Source organism: Priapulus caudatus, unplaced genomic scaffold (genome assembly GCF_000485595.1).
Source record: "Priapulus caudatus unplaced genomic scaffold, Priapulus_caudatus-5.0.1 Scaffold881, whole genome shotgun sequence".
Lineage (NCBI taxonomy): Eukaryota > Metazoa > Priapulida > Priapulimorpha > Priapulimorphida > Priapulidae > Priapulus > Priapulus caudatus.
In genome coordinates this window covers 107253-114453 of record NW_014577942.1, presented here as the reverse complement: position 1 = coordinate 114453, position 7201 = coordinate 107253, and the positions used below count along the sequence as shown (strand labels likewise).

Here is a 7201-nt window from a genome sequence, read left to right as displayed (position 1 = left end):
ATATATATATATATGCAATGTTTTGTGCGAGGCATAAACTAGTTGATTGCATTCATATAACGAATAATTTAAAGGAAGGAAAGCCCCGCTATATATAACAGTGTGAAAGAAATATCTCGGCATCCAGCATTTATGCCGTTATTTGCCTGTTGACGCTGACTTGCTCCATGCATATCTTCTACGTCATCTTAGTTCTATCGTACATAACCCTATGAATACAACATCCCCAGGGGCTAGCGATCCGCAGAGCTATAAGGACATCCGTCGATCGTCATATCTCCAATATAGCATCTCTCGAGTGTAAGCATGCAGATCGATGATTGTAGATACGTGCGCGCGCAAGCTCGCGGTCAACACATCCGACCCGTTCGTGTGCAATTAGCGTCACAGCACTAATGACTAACCCCTGTCGTACAATAATTATTCAACCCTAGTACACCTAACGGGGTAGGCACGCGCGGCAACGTGCCCAGCTGCTATGCGCGTGCGGAGCTAGCAGACAAAGCCGAGTGGAAAATTCCTCCCGCGCGATGTATGGCCAGCGCTGCCTAGGGCGATGAGGTCACGTCATTGTGCCGATCAGCTGAAGTTTGCCGGCTGTTGCTAAGGGAACGCAGGCGCGCAGTAGAACGCAGCTGATCGCCAACGCAGACACTGCGAGTAGTAACGCCGCGAGTGTGTGAGAGTTTCAGCACGCAAGCACAGTGTATCATTTATTACGCCGACGACCGACGACTTAGCGTCGAGGGCTAAATCCAGGGATAAGTGTGACTGCTATAGCGAACACAACCCAACGAACAGAGAGAGAGAGAGAGAGAGAGAGAGGAAAAGAGAGAGAGAGAGAGAGAGAGAGAAAGAGAAAACGACAGACAGAGAGAGAGACTCTGACCTCTGAGTCTCTGACAGATAACAGCGGCGGATATCGCGAGCGGACGAATTAGGTAAGTACCGCGCGTGGCCTTTTCCGTTTCCCGTAGTTTGCGCCTGAATGTCTTTGACGCACTGATTGATGCACGCAATTTTCACTCGGGAAATATTTGGACATAATTGAGAAAGAGCATACGTGCTTACCCTAGCTCTGTACTATAGCCCGCGGATCTGCTGCCGCAGGGCCTGCGGCAGCGTATCCGCGGGCTATAGTAACAGAGCTATGCTTACCCCTGCCATTACTCAGTGCGTATTCTATTCGACGTGAAAACACGCCAGTCATATTTGCTCTGCATCGGTAACAACGATTGAAGCTCAAGCTATAAATGATTTATCGTCACCATGCTTTGCATAACGCTGACAACGCTGATAACGCTGACAACGCGTTAGCGTACGTACGTGTGATCTTGGTGTGATACTGAAGGAATATAATCAGGAGTAAGATAATATAGATATTATTAATATTAGATTCTTAATTATTATAGATCTATATTATCTACTCCTGATTATAATCAGGTATATATAATGTCAGGAGTGAATAATACTTTTATAGAGATTCCTATCTCTAATTTTCACTCCTGATAATGTATAGCCGCACATACAGAGTACGTATCGAATATAAAAAGTTAACTTCGAGATGCACTCTCTAACGTGATGGCACCTGTAACGTGGTAATGTTTTTATAAGAACGCCGAGGCCCTAGCTGCGCAGTTCATGGTGTGAAGCAGCCATTGTTCTAAGCCACAACAATACTAAATAGAACAGTAAAACACTGTTATGATGAGAGATAATTGGGCGCGATAAATTCGATCGCGAAACAAGGCGGTGTCGGCCTTATATGGGGGTAATGAAAAGGTCAAATTTCTGTTAGACAAATGGAAAATATGTCAATTAAAATCATACATTTTATCGAGGGAAAAAAGAGGCAAGATGGTCGCGATTTTGACGAGCGTCTAAAAAGTAGAGGGAAGAGAAAGAGGCGTCAAACTAGGAGAAAAAGGGATCCAAATGATGATCATATTGAATCAATGTGCGCTTTATTGGGGGCGCCGCGTGAATGTACCGTGTGCGTATACACCTGCCTGAAGTTGCGCTCGCATGTTTACAGTGTATCTGTAATACCAGGGTCGTTTCACGAAGCGTAATTAACTTAATTTTGATTAAGGACTTAATTACGCTTCGTGAAACGCGGGGCCAGACATATATATGTAAACAATAACTACCTAAGCGGCTTGCTATGGTTCCCTTACGAGATTATCCAAGAACAAGACGAAGTAATAAATGACAAACACGCTCGCCAGCCAGGGCCAGGCGCGATCAAATCGCTCCCTGGCGGCATACATACCGGCAAGGCAGCGGCACGAGACGCAGGCATGTACGCGCGTGTACTTGGCGACCAGTCTGCCACATATAGTGCTATTAATAATTTATACGTGCTGAGCATGCGCAGGAGCGAACGTGGCGTTATATAATAGTTAATCCATCGGCACATGGCGTTGTGATGTGTGCGAAGCGCTTTGTAGCCGTAATGCGTGGAACAGGATACGTAATTAAACTCTGCTGCTGCATGCTTGATCTCAATCTGCCGCGATCTTAATTACCGTGATGATGTATGATTTATATATAGACACACACACGCACGCACGCACGCCCGCCCGCCACACACACAAAACGAACATACACACCGCGCGCGCGCGCGCGGCGCCACGCGCACGCGACGCGCCACACACACACACACCACACACACACACAGCACACAACACACACGCACGCACGCACACGCGACCAGCGCACCACACACACACACACACACACACACACACACACACACACACACACACATGATGGTAGTTGAGGTGGGCAACTCCTTCCAGTCCAGTAGTGTACCCCCCCCCCCATCTTAGATTGCGCCAGCAACACTACTGCAACAGCTGCAGCAGCACAAATGCAACACATGCACATCAGCTCGGCGCATACACCGACTTCACGACAGCTGAAACTGCAGCGCTGCACCTGCCTACGAACTCTACAGCTTTCCGCTAATAACTTCCTTCTAGAGCGGAATACATTACTCTAACATTGCAGTCTCTCCCCGTGTGTTCGTGTATGTGATGATGAGTGTGTCTGTATGTGTGCATCTTCTTCTATAACAATCGTGAGGTAATTCTGTAATTCGGTAATTCTGTAATTCTGTGAGGTAAGGAAACTGCGTAACGCACGTTATCAGATGCGGGAATAAACCCGCGTAAAGGAATCGCTAGCGAGTTTATGAGGAATTTTGCACAGGGTAGAGATAGTGATCCGCTAGGGGACGGCTCTGATTGGCTAATTTTGTCTCTTATTTATTTTATTTTTTAGTATTTTTGGTTAATTTTGTTTTATTTTAGAATTAGGGATAGGGTTAGGGTTAGGGTTCACTGATTTCTATATCTACAACTTATTTCTATATTCACTATCTCTCCCCTGAGACCTACTAGTTTATGTAGTGCATTCCCCGCCTCGCCCGTGGGTCCAAACATCGCCCGTGCATCCTTCTGCCTCGTCCGTGCACCCCCGCCTCGTCTGTGCACCCCAACCTCCCCAGTGCATCCCCCGTGCATCCCAACCTCCCCCGTGCATCCCAGCCTCCTCCGTGCATCCCAACCTCCTCCGTGCATCTCCCTAACTCGTCCACCTTGTTGTGCATCCTCACCTCCCCCGTGCGTCATACTTCACCCCTGCATCTCCACCGCTACCCGCGCCATACCTCCGGGTGTCCGCTAGTATAGCTACACCATGTCACGTAGACATGGCTTCGGTTGGGAGTCGGAACACGCGCGCTGTTCCAGCTCGATCCATCAATAAACGTTACATCATCTATCACCGTATGAAGCCGTATAGTTTAAGTGAAACAGGGAAAACTGGCCGTATCCTTGATCAGCCACTAAGTGGGTGGGGGGTGGGGGGAAGGGTTGACGGGGTATGTGTTAGGTACCTGGGAAAACATTTTTCATTTATTCAGCCGGGGGATTCTATATGTATAGGAGATGGGCGGCATGTGCGTAAACACAGGTTGTGACCATGCACGTGGATATGGCTAGGGATATATGAGGCTGTGATGTGAGACCGACCCGTGACGAGGAGGCGCGGAAACAAAGGATATACGCAACAACCTTGTATTGGCATATACAACAACCTGTTGTTGTGTAGGCCTATATTCTTGCGGAAACGCAGCAACAGCTCTCCCAGTCCCCACCACCATCCGCGGATGTCTATCGCTCCTCGGCCTCTTTCACGACGAAAAACAATTTATCAGGCCTACCGACGTACCACAGCCGCGAACACGTATATAGCGTTTTACCCCGTTGAAAATTGTTTCACGTAGAACGAAACGCGCATGCGCGTGTCGGGGTAAATTGATGCGTCACGTTGGGTACCCGCGTTTCACGTTTCTAGGTAACCAACGTTGCGACTTCATTTCTCCGAAAAAGCCGACGGGACGCAGATTGAAGCGGGAGACAGTCACGCTATATATATATATATATATGGTAACCAACGTTGCGACTTCATTTCTCCGAAAAAGCCGACGGGACGCAGATTGAAGCGGGAGACAGTCATGCTATATATATGACTCAACGAGAGCAACGAGCAATGAGCAAACTTCTCGATTTGCAAAACCGATGCAATTTTAATCGTTTCCTCCGTGGTTACCGCGAGCAAATTGGAACTATTTTTAGCTGCTGCCGCAGGGCCTGCGGCAGCGATCCGCGGGCTATAGTACTAGAGCTATGCTTACCCCTGCATACTCAGTGCGTATTCTATTTCGACGTGAAAACAGCCAGTCATATTTGCTCTGCATCGGGTAACAAGATTGAAGGCTCAAGCTATAAATGATTTATTCGTCACCATGCTTTGCATAACGCTGACAACGCTGATAACGCTGACAACGCGGTTAGCGTACGTACGTGTGATCTTGGTGTGATACTGATAGGATATAATCAGGAGTAAGATAATATAGATATTATTAATATAGATCTTATTAATATAGATCTATATTATCTTACTCCTGATATAATCAGGTATATAATGTCAGGAGTGAATAATACTTTTATAGAGATTCTATCTCTATTATTCACTCCTGATAATGTATAGCCCGACATACAGAGTACGTATCGAATATAAAAAGTTAACTTCGAGATGCACTCTCTAACGTGATGGCACCGTAACGTTGGAATGTTTTTATAAGAACGCCGAGGCCCTAGCTGCGAGTTCATGGGTGTGAAGCAGCCATTGTTCTAAGCCACAACAATACTAAATAGAACAGTAAAACACTGTTATGATGAGAGATAATTGGGGCGCGATAAATTCGATCGCGAAAAAGGCGGTGTCGCCTTATATGGGGGTAATGAAAAGGTCACATTTTCTGTTAGACAAATGGAAAATATGTCAATAAAATCATACATTTTATCGAGAGAAACAAAAGAGCAAGATGGTCGCGAATTTGACGAGCGTCAAAGAAAGAGAGGGAAGAGAAAGAGCGTCAAACTAGGAGAAAAAGGATCCAAATGATGATCATATTTGAATCAATGCGCTTTATTGGGGCGCGCGTGAATGTACGCGTGTGCGTATACACCTGCTGAAGTTGCGCTCGCATGTTACAGTGTATCTGTAATACCAGGGTCGGTTTCACGAAGCGTAATTAACTTTAATTTTGATTAAGGACTTAATTACGCTTCGTGAAACCGGGCCCAGACATATTATAGTAAACAATAACTACCTAAGCGGCTTGCTATGGTTCCCTACGAGATTATCCAAGAAACAAGACGAAGTAATAAATGACAAACACGCTCCCGCCAGGGGGCCAGCGCGATCAAATCTGCTCCCTGGCGGCATAACATAACGGCAGCAGCGGACGAACGCAGGCATATACGCGCGTGTACTTGGCGACCAGTCGGCACATATAGTGCTATATAATTTATACGTGCTGAGCATGCAGGAGCGACGTGCGGTTATATAATAGTTAATACATCGGCACATGGCGTTGTGATGTGTGCGAAGCGCTATTGTAGCCGTAATGCGTGGAACAGGATACAGTAATTAAACTCCTGCTGCTGCATGCTGTTGATCTCAATCTGCCGCGATCTTAATTACCGTGATGATGTGATGATTTATTTGTGGGTGCGTGCGTGGGTGTGCTTGCGCGCGCATGTGTGTGTGCACTACCTATATGGATAATGCATTGATATTTTCGCATATTCTATCTCATAAACGTCTGTAGAGAAGAGAATATTTAGTTCACTTTGTTATCAACCCATTGAATAACTTCAAGTGATCGACTGTATTGTCTAGACTAGCAATAACGCTTGATTCTCGCCTGCTCATTAAAACTGTATGAACATATACGGCTTGTAGCCAACCACTGCTGGTTAACCATGCAGATCAAACAGCTCAATACATCTAACGGTAAATCAATATATATATATATATGCAATGTTTTGTGCGAGCATAACTAGTTGATTGCATTCATATAACGAATAATTTAAAGGAAGGAAAGCCCGCTATAATAACAGTGTGAAAGAAAATCTCGCAATCCAGCATTTATGCCGTTATTTGCCTGTTGACGCTGACTTGCTGCCAATGCATCTCTACGCATCTTAGTTCTATCGTACATAACCCTATGAATACCAACATCCCCAGGGGGCTTGCGATCCGCAGAGCTATAAGGACATCCGTCGATCGTCATATCTCCAAATATAGCATCTCTCGAGTGTAAGCATGCAGATCGATGATGTAGATACGTGCGCGCGCAAGCTCGCGGTCAACAACATCCGACCCGTTCCGTGCAATTAGCGGTCACAGCACTAATGACTAACCCCTGTCTGACCAATAATTATCAACCCCTAGTACACCCTAACGGGGTACGCACGCGCGGCACGTGCCCAGCTGCTATGCGCGTGCGGAGCTAGCAGACAAAGCCGAGTGGAAAATTCCTCCCGCGCGATGATTGGCCAGCGCGCCTAGCGGATGAGGTCACGTCATTGTGCCGATCAGCTGAGTTTGCCGGCTGTTGCTAAGGGAACGCAGCGCGCAGTAGAACGCAGCTGATCGCCAACGCAGACACTGCGAGTAGTAACGCGCGAGTGTGTGAGAGTTTCAGCACGCAAGCACAGTGTACATTTATTACGCCGACGACGACGACTTAGCGTCGAGGGCTAAATCCAGGGATAAGTGTGAACTGCTATAGCGAACACAACCCAACGACAGAGAGAGAGAGAGAGAGAGAGAGAGAGAGAGA

The 7201-nt window shown here is 46.7% G+C and overlaps 1 long non-coding RNA gene across 1 annotated transcript in view; it reads left to right on the top strand.

The window, feature by feature from the left end:
- Nucleotides 1–788: 788 nt before the first annotated feature.
- The window catches only part of LOC106814188, a 36790-nt gene continuing 30377 nt past the window's right edge, over nt 789–7201 (top strand). The window contains exon 1 of the long non-coding RNA XR_001394568.1: nt 789–941. This is a non-coding gene — a long non-coding RNA (uncharacterized LOC106814188). The remainder of the gene's footprint in view (nt 942–7201) is intronic.